Consider the following 13,292-nt stretch of genomic DNA (forward strand, 5'->3'; position numbering starts at 1 on the left):
CTTAGAAGGCACAAATCCGAGGGTGGTAAATGGTCAAAGAATTAAACGTTATATTTCAGGTAATCCTATCAATGTTGAAACTAATATTATTGAAACCATAACCGTCGGTGTCAAAACCGGCGGATCTCGAGTAGGGGGTCCCGAACTGCGCGTCTAGGCGGATGGTAATAGGAGACAAGGGACACGATGTTTTTACCCAGGTTCGGGCCCTCTCGATGGAGGTAAAACACTACTCCTACTTGATTAATATTGATGATATGGGTAGTACAAGAGTAGATCTACCACGAGATCAAAGAGGCTAAACCCTAGAATCTAGCCTATGGTATGATTGTTGTTCGTCCTACGGACTAAAACCCTCTGGTTTATATAGACACCGGAGAGGGCTAGGGTTACACAGAGTCGGTTACAATGGTAGGAGATCTACATATCTGTATCGCCAAGCTTGTCTTCCACGCCAAGGAAAGTCCCATCCGGACACGGGACGAAGTCTTCAATCTTGTATCTTCATAGTCCAGGAGTCCGGCCGAAGATGATAGTTCGGCTATCCGGACACCCCCTAGTCCAGGACTCCCTCAGTAGCCCCTGAACCAGGCTTCAATGACGACGAGTCCGGCGCGCATATTGTCTTCGGCATTGCAAGGAGGGTTCCTCCTCCGAATACTTCATAGAAGATTTTGAACACAAGGATAGTGTCTGGCTCTGCAAAATAAGTTCCACATACCACCGTAGAGAGAATAATCTTTACACAAATTCAATCTGCTAACGTATTTCGTGGCGTGACATCACACCACGGCCAAGTGTTTATTCGAATCGTTTTTACTATTCCACCTTAGCGCATTTAGCGAAGCGGTTTCTTTGGCACGTCTTATCAAAGCAGAGATCGTGTCCCCTTATTCCAGGATTCTCATTAATACGGGTGTGGGTAACCCAGTCGTGCCCGTTGGCACGCCTCCTCTATCGAAGGCGAGTCCCGAACGGTCACGGGGAGGGCTCTTGGTATTCAACCTCTTTATAACAAGACCAAGGCCCGCTCCTTCTTTCAATCTCAATCGAATCCGCCCCTCGCCTCGAGTTCCAACACCCAAAGCTCTAGATTCAGGCGCTTCGGACCTCCGGGGATGTCCGACTCCGACCTGCAAGGCTGGTGGATGCCTTCCTCCGTCACGAAAGAAGACGTGCTAAAGCTGAGAGACGCCCGGTATATAACCGGCGAAATTTCGCACAGACTACCTGCCCAAGGGCAGGTTATTCCCACTCCCAAGCCTGGTGAGAGCGTGGTGTTCGTGTCTCACTTCCTTCGGGGGTTAGGCTTCCCAACGGACCCCTTCGTGAGGGGGCTCATGTTTTATTATGGGCTGGAATTTCATGACTTGGATCCGGAGTCTATCCTCCACATCTCATCGTTCATTGTCGTATGTGAAGCCTTCCTCCGCATTACCCCTCACTTTGGGTTGTGTCTCAAAACCTTTAAAGTGGAACTGAAGATTATCATGGGGCAGCAGGCAGAGTGCGGAGGGGCTGTTATAAGCAAGAATGTTGACGCTCCATGGCCCGAGGGCTCTTTTCAAGAGGAGCTCAGTCTGTGGCAACCAGAGTGGTTTTATATCACGCTCCCAAGGGCACCAAATGGGTGGCGCCACCTGCCTTTCACTCGGGTCCTCCGCCGCGGCTGGCGTCATGGGTCAATAAAGGGCCCGACTGGGGGCCGTCCAAGGACGTGCCCTTGTTGCAGGGCCGTATTCGAGACCTCCTAAAGAGAGAGAGATCTGGTCATAGTAGCACAGGTCATGCTGATTCATCGCACCCTGCCCTGCAAAGGTCGCCCCCTTCGCCTGTGGGAGTTCAATCCGGAGGGCCCACGAGCTCTCCAACATCTTATGGGCGTAACTCCCATGGAGATGTACCATCTGTTCTTCAGATCGCAAGCAATGTGTCCGGACTTGACCGAGGACGCAGGTCTGAGCTGCAATCGCCCGGATACTCAAGTAAGTAGTCCTATACCCGGACATGCTATCCGTATATCTATCATAAACTTGCCTTTAAAAGAGCTATCCCTTGAACAAGAGTGGATAGCGAAAGCAAAACTGACCCGGTGTCTGGCCCCCCTCCCTGAGATCACGCCGGATCATGTGTTAACCAGGATGCTAGAGGCTGCGCCTTTTGAAGAGGGCGAAGGGGGGAACAAGGGAGCTACTGCCTCCGCGAAGGAGTTTATCGAGAAAGGAGGGATCGAGAATCCCTCCCTCCAAGGGGAGAAAAGGACTGCTTCTGAAGATCCGGAGACCAAGGCCTCGAAGCGGGGGAAGAAATCTTCGCCCGAGGGTCCTGCGCCGGGAGATGCCCCGACCGCACTATTTCCCCAAGGATATCAGCCCTCCAGCGAGCCGTAAGTAAAGAGGGGCGTTTTCTTAAAATGAGAGACATCCCTGTTTTATTTCTGAAGATAACCGAATTTTTTTCTTGTAGTTCGGATCTCAGCCCTTCTCAGCAGAGCTCGTCTTCAGGGGATCTTGATCCGGAGATGATGGAGAGCGAAACGCCTCCGCCTGCCGTACCGTCAGGCGAGGCGGACAACCCTGAGGTGTTGTCGCGGAGGGTTTCTCTGAATCCGGCGGGGCCCGAAGGCAGTCGTATGTCCCCTCAAAGCCCTTCGCGTCCAGCCTTCAAAAAAGGCCAACGGACGAGTCCGGCACTGACTGGTGTACGGTCGGAGGAGTTGAAAGATCTGCTCGGGCGAGCGTCTATCTCGGAAGGTCACCATGCGCTAATGGGTACGGTGATTGAAAGGATTTCATCCGCTGAAAGTGGATTGCATGAAGCCGTCATAAGTTTACTGACAGGTTTTGAGGTACGCAAAATGATGTACCTTCTGACAGTTTTGCATATAGAATGTGCCCTGTATAGATAGTAGCCCCTGAGACTCGGTGTGCTGTCAAAAATGACATCGCGCCAAGGATCGTAATCCCAGGTATAATATGCGCTCTTCCTATGTAGGTGGCGAAGCGTCTGGTGGCGAGCCGGACTGATGAATTTGCCGAACTAAACCGGCAACTTGACGTGGCAGATTCTGACATCGCGCTTGTCAATAAGCGGCTTGACAAGTCACAAGGTATGCAGCTTCTCCGCAGGCACCCGGTAAGGTAGCTTAATGTCTGTGCCTTACAACATGTATGCTTGACGCAGATGGTGCTGCTGCCATGGAGAACCTTCAGGCGGAACTTGTCCGAGGCAAGGAGCAAGCCCAAAAAAGTGATGCGGCTGCCTTAAAAGCGGCCAAAGAGCTGAGAGCCGAATAGGCTGCTCACTGCCGAAGCAAGAAAGAAATGGCCGAGATGGCCGTAAAGTTGAAGAATGCTACCGACCGTTGCGAGCTTCTTGAAAAAGAAGGTCGAGTGGAACAGGATGACCTGAAAAAGGCCGCTACTAAGGCCAAGGATGCTCGCTCTGCAATGAGAGCTATGAAAGAGGAGCTACGTTAGGCCGAAGATATTGCGGCTGGAAAGCCTTTTCTGCTGCGGAGGAAATTCATGGATCCTGAGTATGCTTAGTTGGGCCAGCTGTGCGGTGCGGAGGATGCTTATCTTGACTTGGCGGCGAGTGCCGCAGACGCGGCCGAACACTTCCGAGGCCAAAAGGATCACGGAATGGAAGAGCTTTTTTGGTCACAGTTCCATAGTCCAGAGCGTCCGCTTTCATTGACCGATTGTTTGGCCGAATGGGCTGAGCTGAATAGGTTGTCCAGACTTGCCATGAAGGATGTCGTGACTCATTTGTGGCCGAACAGGCCCGAGCCGAAGAGTTATTTTGGCTTGGTGCAGCAGTTCCTTGGTGCGGTGCCGCATATTGGTGCAATGAAGCGGTCAACGTGCATAGAGGGTGCGCGGATGGCTCTTGCCCGTGTCAAGACATACTGGGCGAAGATGAAGGCCACCAATGTTGCATCCTAGGATTCGGACAGAAGCCGAGTAGCTGCCGAGTACTATTTTGAGGAAGTCCTGCAGGGCGCTCGTTTAATAGAGACGCAGTGCTCGAAGGATATTATGTTCTAATGACATGTAGGATTTGTGAAACAATGTTTCAATATGATATAAGGGCTTTTTATACTTGTGCGTTCAAGTATTAAAACACCTCCTATGCGGCCGTTAATGTATATGTGTATATAACCTGAAAGATGGCAGTCCTTGGCTTCAGCCCCCACGCACATAGTGCGGGGGTGTTTGCAAAAAAGGCGCATTTTCACACTTAATCCAACGTCTTGGTCCTGTAAAGGAGGTGATAGCGTAGCAAACTAGGCAACCGGACTATAATGCTTTATCACTTTCACTTAGCCATAGGAGTTCGATGGTGGGGCTACTATATAGCCCCTAGGGGCACCGCGCTCTCCCAAATTCGGGGCGCCTATGTGCCTGGCCAGGAAACGGTCCTTCGTTAATGCGCAGGAATTCTAAACATTCCGGTGGGTCATCGAGTGGTTGACCAGTCTCACGCTATATCATGACAGTCAGTTTTCGGCTTTCTCTACTGAGGTGCTCACCAGGCCGAACCGGGGCACAATCGCAGTAGTTCTCCTGGTGCCGCGTTAGCCGATAGAACGGAACTTAAGGCAGCAAAACACAGGAGCCGGGCAAACCCAACATTTGACCAAAGACATGATTCGGAGATGATGCATATAAGGCCTAGCTCGAGACACCGAACACTCTCTAAGGTATTCGGTCTTTATGAAAACTGGTAGAACAATGCCCTAAGCCCCTGGTGTCCAGGTACGCGCAAAATTTCTGACGCGGACGATGCCAAAATGCCAGCCTCCTCCTCGGTTATAGCAACAAACCGGGGGATGTGTATCAACAAGAGACAATAAAAAAGGTTTACGCAGGGTCTTAATCTGAAAAGAATCCTTGCAACGGGTCCCTACTGCACGTCTGCGCCTGTGTCTCCGTTGTGCCGTATCCTGGACGGGTGTAGCACGGTATTCATCTGTAAAAGAGAAGAACTTAGTTGAAGAAAGATCGTGTGTAAAATGTACTTTATAATAAATAAACAGAGTACGATTCAAAAAGCGAATAAAATTGTGCTTTATTGTCTCTTGTTGTACATGCATGCAGCCCCTTGTACGGGGGTGTGCGGCTAGTAGGCATTTATATGTTTACGTCGGACTCGTCTAGCCATGTCCGGGGTCCAAATGACCTATTCAGGTGCTTGGTTTAGCGGGGCCGGATTAGTGTGTGACTATCCAGGCAGTCTCACAATCTTCCGTGCTCGAGTAACACTTGATACTTCCCTTTAATGAGATGATGCCGCGTGGACCGGGCATTTTAAGTGTAAGAGATGCATAATGCGGTATTACGTTAAAGCGGGCGAAAGCTTCACGTCCCAATAGTGCTTGATAGCTACTTTTGAGTGGGGCGATATGGAAGGTTAACTTTTCGCGGCGGAAGTTGTCGGATGAGCCGAACACAACTTCTAGTAGTAGGGAGCCCGTACAATCGGCATATAGGCCTGGCATTACCCCCTTGAAGGAGGTGTCGCTGTGGCGAATTTTGGTTGGGTCTATCCCCATTTTGCGGATTGTGTCCTGATATAGCAGGTTTAGATCACTACCGTCATCCATTAGGACTTCTGTGAATTGGAGTCCGTCGATTATAGGATCTAATATCAGGGCAGTCCATCCTGCTTCCGGATACTTCCGGAGTAATCCCGATGATCAAAGGTGATTGGTTTTGACAACCAATGTCGGGACTCCGCCGGGATAGGCCGTGCGGCGCGTATTTCTATGGGCGCCGCTCTGATTTTCCCTTTTGTCACTTGAAGTGAGTTTACTGTTTTGACTTCTTGTGGGAAATTCTTTTGTTTTCCGGTGCTCTGCTTGTGGGGTTCGTCATCGTCCTCGCTTGGTGTGTGGAGCCCCTTGTGTTCGACATTGAGTTTGCCGGACTGCTTGAAGACCCAACAATCTCTGTGGGTATGGTTTGCAGGCTTCCCGGGGGTACTGTGGATTTGGCATATTTTGTCCAAGATTTTGTTTAAGTTGGATAGCTCGTGGCTGTTATCCTTGAGGGGCAGTTTTTTATGATTCTGCCGAGAGCTTTTGAATTCGGCGTTGACTGCCGTGCTCTTCGGGCTGTTTCCCCTTGTTCGACGCTGGTCCTTGCTGCGTCATGGTTTCCCGTTTCCATCTTTGACTTCAGATGTACTTGGGTCGCTGGTACTACATCTTGCCAGCCAACTATCCTCTCCCGTGCAAAAGCGGGTCATGAGGCTTGTTAGTGCGGCCATTGTTCTTGGCTTTTCCTGGCCAAGGTGCCTGGCGAGCCATTCGTCTCGGACGTTGTGTTTGAAAGCTGCTAAGGCTTCAGCGTCCGGACAGTCAACTATTTGGTTCTTTTTGGTGAGGAACCTGTTCCAGAATCTGCGGGCTGACTTTCCGGGTTGTTGAGTTATGTGACTTAAATCGTCTGCATCCGGAGGGCGGACATAAGTCCCTTGAAAATTTGCCCGAAAAGCATCCTCGAGCTCTTCCCAACTTCCAATGGTATTTTCAGGGAGGCTTTTAAGCCAGTGCCATGCTGGCCCTTTGAGCTTGAGGGGTAAGTATTTTATGGCGTGGAGATCATCTCCTCTAGCCATGTGTATGTGGAGGATGTAATCCTCAATCAAGACTCCCGGGTCTGTTGTTCCATCGTATGCCTCTATGTTTACGGGTTTAAATCCCGGTGGGAATTCGTGATCCAGCACCTCATCGGTGAAACATAGGGGGTGTGCGGCTCCCCGATATTTGGGTGTGCTGTGATGTCCGGATATTTGGCGTGTTGCATTTCTTAGAAGAGCTTGCTTTCTTGGCCCGTAGATGGACCTAACTGGGCCATCCTTTTGATGCGAATCCTTATGCGGATCGCGTGCCGGCTTGTGTGCGGCGCCGCTTGCCACTCTATGCTTGTCATGTGGGCGTCCATACGACCGGGTGGCCTCTTTGTTCTTTGATTGCGGTGGCTCTAAGGCCTCCTCATCGAATCCGGGCAGTAGTTTGCGCTTCGGGTAGCTCTTTGTTTGGCGACTGTCGCCGTATTTGTCTGTGGTGTTGAGTACTTTGCTCCATCTGATTCTGAGTGTATCTTCCGCTGTTTTGAGCTTCCGCTTCTGCTTCTTCAGGCTACGCACAGTGGCGACGAGCCTTTTGTGGAGGTTCTTCTGCTCCAACAACTTGTCCGGTGTGAGATCGTCCGGACTGTTATCTTCGCCGGGGACGAATTGTTTATCCAAGTTGTCCTGTTCGGACGGTTGTTCAATGGCATGTTCATCGTCCACCGGTTCGACCTGCTCTATGGCTAGGTCTGTATGGCCGCCGTCTTGGTCGAGGCGGGACTTTGTGCGGCACTTTCGTCGCCGTCTTGACTGCTTTTCAAGGGATTTATCCTTCGTAGCGTCCTGTTGTTCCTCGTCGTCACTTCCTTTAGGTGTATCCACCATGTATACATCGTGAGATGGGGTGGCTGTCCAGTACCCTGTAGGTGCTGGTTTGTGGTTATCTCCTACATCGTCGTCCATACCATCGATGTCTTCAGAGTCGAAAATGAGAACATCATTTAAACTTTCGATAGTGTCTATGAAGTGGGTGGTGGGTGGGTGTTGAATTTCTTCGTCGTCCGCATCCCAACCTTCCTGACCATAGTCCAGCCAGGGCTCTCTTGATAAAGAGAGAGACTTTAGTGAATTCAGGATGTCGCCAAGGGGCGAGTGCTGAAAGATGTCCGCGGTGGTGAACTCCATAACTGGCGCCCAATCGGATTTGATTGGCAGGGGCGCGGAAGGTTCGGAGTCCGGAGGGGAGTCCGGCACCTTGGAATCATGGGCTTTGCAAAGGACAGGGATGGTGTTCAGCTCAATCGCCGTAGAGATCGTAGCCCCCGAGGCGGTGTCCAGCCACTCGTCCTCGATCGGCAAAGTCGGCTCCGAGCTAAGGGTCGGAGCGGACTCTGGTGCGGCCTCCAGGGCACTGTTCGGCGGCAGAGCTAGATCATACCCATCGAGACAGTGCGGCGCGCTTGGCTGTGGCTCGAATCCGTCGAAGATCAAGTCTCCGCGGATGTCAGCCGTGTAGTTCAAACTCCCAAATCTGACCTGATGGCCAGGGGCGTAGCTTTTGATCTACTCCAGATGGCCAAGTGAATTGGCCCACAGTGCAAAGCCGCCGAATACGAAGATCTGTCCGGGGAGAAAAGTCTCACCCTGGACCGCGTCGTTGTTGATGATCGAAGGAGCCATCGGGCCTAAAGGTGACGACACAGAGGAACTCTCAATGAAAGCACCAATGTCAGTGTCAAAACCGGCGGATCTCGGGTAGGGGGTCCCGAACTGCGCGTCTAGGCGGATGGTAACAGGAGACAAGGGACACGATGTTTTTACCCAGGTTCGGGCCCTCTTGATGGAGGTAAAACCCTACTCCTGCTTGATTAATATTGATGATATGGGTAGTACAAGCGTAGATCTACCACGAGATCAAACAGGCTAAACCCTAGAAGCTAGCCTATGGTATGATTGTTGTTCGTCCTACGGACTAAAACCCTCCGGTTTATATAGACACCGGAGAGGGCTAGGGTTACACAGAATCGGTTACAATGGTAGGAGATCTACATATCTGTATCGCCAAGCTTGCCTTCCACGCCAAGGAAAGTCCCATCCGGACACGGGACGAAGTCTTCAATCTTGTATCTTCATAGTCCAGGAGTCCGGCCGAAGATGATAGTTTCGCTATCCGGACACACCCTAGTCCAGGAGTCCCTCAATAACCCCTGAGGAATACATAAGAGACACTTTCCAGAATGCTCCAGACTCCGAAAAGGCATAGGTACGTGGTACGGTAAGTAAACCGACTCCAAAATAACTCTTATGGCAATTTTTATCAGTTTTGGATTATATAAGGATTTTAGGAAGAAAGAAGTAGTCCGAAAGGGACACGAGGCTCCCACGAGAGAGGAGCCCCCCCTGTAGGGCACACCCCCTGTCTCGTGGGCACCTCGTGTGCCTCCCGGACTCCGTTTTCTTGTATGTTACGTATTTTGGTTCGTAAAAATTCATTATATATACTCCCGAAGGTTTTGACCACCGTATCACGCAAATATCCTCTGTTTTCGTTTCGAGCTGTTCCTGTTGCAGATTTGGAACAAGATGTCGTCCCAAGATTCGGAGGGAGAGAGCTACATGGCTGATTATATTGCAAAACCAAAAATATATGGGGATGTGGAACATTATGGCTGGACCACGGAGGAAGAAGAAGACTATGATCCAAGGAGGAAGGAGGAGACAAGCTCTGATGAAGAGGACGATCCACTGCCTCAACCTGGTGATATGCATGTGGAGTTCAAGAAGTCAAGCCTCCCTAAGGTCCAATCTATCCCACCACGTTTTTTGCAGGACAGCAAGGCAACACTATGCAAAAAGATAATGAAACTTGAGCTCGAGAATGAGGATCCGAGGGAGGAAAATGTTAGCCTCAGATGCAAGCTAGAGAAGAAAAACGCAACAACTCCTAATCCACCACCTCCGAAGAAATAATCACATGGGTATGGGCACTCCCCTTGGCAACTGCCAAGCTTGGGAGAGGTGCCCCGGTATCGTATCACCATCACACTCCTATTTTTACCGCTTTATTTAGTTTGATCCTTTTAGTAGTATCTTGATCTATTAGTAGTTGAAGTTTTGATATCAAGTTGTTTTGAGTTTTTCATTGTGATCTATTTATGTAATCGAGTCCGTGTGCTATCTATAATAAAGATTAGTGTTGAGTCAAGGGCTTTGCTATGTTGCTATGATCTTGAGAAAATAGAAAGAACAAAAGAGTTCATATTGATCTTATGGATAGTGCTAACTTCACACATAGAAAGTATGAGGCATAAAAATTGTTGAGAGTTGATGAACGTAGCCTTGGTCATCATTGCAACTAATAGGAAGTAATAAGGAAAGAGGGGTTCACATATAAATATATTATCTTGGACATCTTTTATGATTGTGAAGCACTCATTAAGTATGACATGCTAAAAGAGTTGACGTTGGACAAGGAAGACAACACAATGGTTTATGTTTTTTGACATGTCAGTTAAAGTATATTGTCATTGACCTTCCAAACTTGTTGAGCTTGCCTTTCCCCCTCATGCTAGCCAAATTTCTTGCACCAAGTAGAGATACTACTTGTGCTTCCGAATATCCTTAAACCCAGTTTTGCCATGAGAGTCCACCATACCTACCTATGGATTGAGTAAGATCCTTCAAGTAAGTTGTCATTGATGCAAGCAATAAAAATTTCTCTCTAAATATGTATGACTTATTAGTGCAGAGAAAATAAACTTTGTACGAACTTGTTGTGGAAGTAATAAAAGCGACGGACTGCATAATAAAGGTCCACATACAAGGGGCAATATAAAGTGACATTCTTTTGCATTAAGATTTCATGCATCAACCCTAAACGCACATGACAACCTCTGCTTCCCTCTGCGAAGGGCCTATCTTTTAGTTTATGTTTTAATTTAATGCTTGAGTCAAGGTGATCTTCACCTCTCCCTTTTTATTTTTATCCTTTGGCAAGCTCCTCGTGTTTGAAAGATCATGATACATATATCCAATTGGAAGTTCGCATAGGCTATTATTGTTGACATCACCTAAAGGTGAATATGTTGGGAGGCAACACAATAAGCCCCTATCTTTATCAATGTCCGGCTGAAACTCTATAACCACAAGTATTGCGTGAGTGTTAACAATTATAGGGGACTATGAGATAGTTGAGTATGTGAGCTTGCTGAAAAGCTCTGTTATTGACTCTTTCTGATGTTATGATAAATTGCAATTGCTTCAATGACTGAGATTAGTTTGCTAGTTCCCAATGAAGTTTTTGAACCATACTTGACATTGTGAATTGCTTATTACTTGAACATAGGAAATCATGTGACAAAATCCATATATGTTGCTGTTATTAGAATGATCATGATGCCCTCATGTCCGTATTTTATTTTTTTATCGACACCTCTATCTCTAAACATGTGGACATATTTTTCGATTTCGGCTTCCACTTGAGGACAAGCGAGGTCTAAGCTTGGGTGAGTTGATACGTCCATTTTGCATCATGCTTTTATATCAATATTTATTGCAATATGGGCTGTTATTACACATTATATCTCAACACTTATGGCTATTCTCTCGTATTTTACAAGGTTTACCATGAAGAGGGGGAATGTCGGCAGCTGAAATTCTGGCTGAAAAGGGAGCAAACGTTGGAAACCTATTCTGCACAACTCCAAAAGACCTGAGACTCCACTAAACAAGTTTTTAGATTTAATAAGAATTTTTGGGAAAAAGAAATAGGCCAGGGGTCCCACACCCTGTCCAGGAGACAGGGGGCGCCCCCCTTCCTAGGGCACGACCCCCTATCTCCTGGGCCCCCTATTGGGCTTCTGGCGTCCATCTTCTGCTATATGAAGGGTTTTCCCCTGGAAAAAAATTGTGGGCAAGCTTACAGGACGAAACTCCGCCGCCACGAGGCGGAACCTTGGCGGAATCAATCTAGGGCTTTGGCGGAGCTGTTCTGCCGGGGACACTTCCCTCTGGGAGGGGGAAATCATCACCAACGTCATCACCAACGATCCTCTCATCGGTAGGGGGTCAATCTCCATCAACATCTTCACCAGCACCATCTCCTCTCAAAACCCTAGTTCATCTCTTGTATCCAATCTTGTATCAAAACCACAAATTGGTACCTGTGGGTTGCTAGAGTGTCAGAAGCTTAAACCCTAGTTTATGCGTTGCTTCGTTAGGGGTTGATATGGACCCATATGTTTAATGTTGTGGTTAGGTTTACCTTAATACTCCTTTTTGTAGTTGCGGATGCTTACAATAGGGGTTAATCATAAGTGGGATACTTTTCCATGTTAGGGCAGTACCCAAGTGCCGGTCCACCCACATATAAAATTATCAAAGTACCGAACGCGAATCTTATGAACATGATGAAAATTAGCTTGACGATAATTCCCAATGTGTCCTCGGGAGCTCCTTCTTCATTATTAGAATTTGTCCGGGCTTATCCTTTGCTACATAAAGGATTGGGCCACCTTGCTGCACTTTATTTACTTTATTTACTTTTGCTCATTACTATTTATCTTATCACAAAACTATCTATCACCTACTATTTCAGTGCTTGTAGAGAAAACCTTACTGAAAACCGCTTATCATTTCCTTATGCTCCTCATTGGGTTCGACACTCTTACTTATCGAAAGGACTACGATAGATCCCCTATACTTGTGGGTCATCAGACGTGAGCTTGTCAATATGAATGTGGAGGGACACCAGCTTAGCCTCGGCCAGCAGCTTGGGCGGAACTGTGAAGAAGGTCAGCTCCTGCACGTCGACGTCAATGGGATCCTTGCTGCTTGTCACCTCCATTTCCACCTTGACGGCGTCGGCCGTGCCTTTGGGCTCCCCCGGCGGGCCGTTCGCCCACAGCTTGGCCACGTAGTGTGGTAGTGTGGACGCCCCCGCTCTGATGCAGACGACTGACATGGTGATAGGCGCGCTGATGTCGAGCACGCTGCTGACCAAGAAAAAAGTGCGGCCATCCTCCTCCGTGAACAGTAAGAGACGTGGCTCTGACAGTGGCACTTGCAGCTGAGCACATTGCCATACTGGATCCTGTGCACGGGCATGGGATGCGCGGTGCTGATGTGGTGGTAGAGCGCCGGCGGCGGGCCTCTGTAGCCGCAGACGGACATGGGGCATTTGGAGGGCGTGAGCGGACACACGCTCTGGTGATCGGCAAGCTTGTGGTAAGTGACGTAGAGCCCACAGCCTTCGTGCGGGCACTCCACCCTCACCGACGAAAGGACGGAGTCCACCGCCGTGTTCCGCATGTCGAAGCCACTACTGCGCTCGCACTTTTGGCACTGCCGTTGGTTCTTGGGGCGCTCGACGCGGCAGTCCGCGCAGGCCACGTGCCCTCCCTTGCACTGCAGAAATCAATCGAACAACACATCAATCAAGAAACCTGCACCTTGCTCAATCAGCCGAACGGACGAGGTGTATTCGAACCTCATACACTGGAGGCGTCAAGGGGCGGAGGCACAAGGGGCAGTGGAGCACGGTGAGGTCCATCGAGACCTTAGAGAGCTCCATCGTCGGGTCCTGTTCGGTCTACATGATCTCGCCCTCCTCGTCCACAACCATCTCTTGACTTGGGCCGGGGCATTACAAAGCTTTACCGTCACATATTTTATACTACTTCAAGGTGCATTAAATCAACACATGCAAGTATCAA

The sequence above is a fragment of the Triticum dicoccoides genome, chromosome 2B (assembly GCF_002162155.2).
Source record: "Triticum dicoccoides isolate Atlit2015 ecotype Zavitan chromosome 2B, WEW_v2.0, whole genome shotgun sequence".
Taxonomy (NCBI): domain Eukaryota; kingdom Viridiplantae; phylum Streptophyta; class Magnoliopsida; order Poales; family Poaceae; genus Triticum; species Triticum dicoccoides.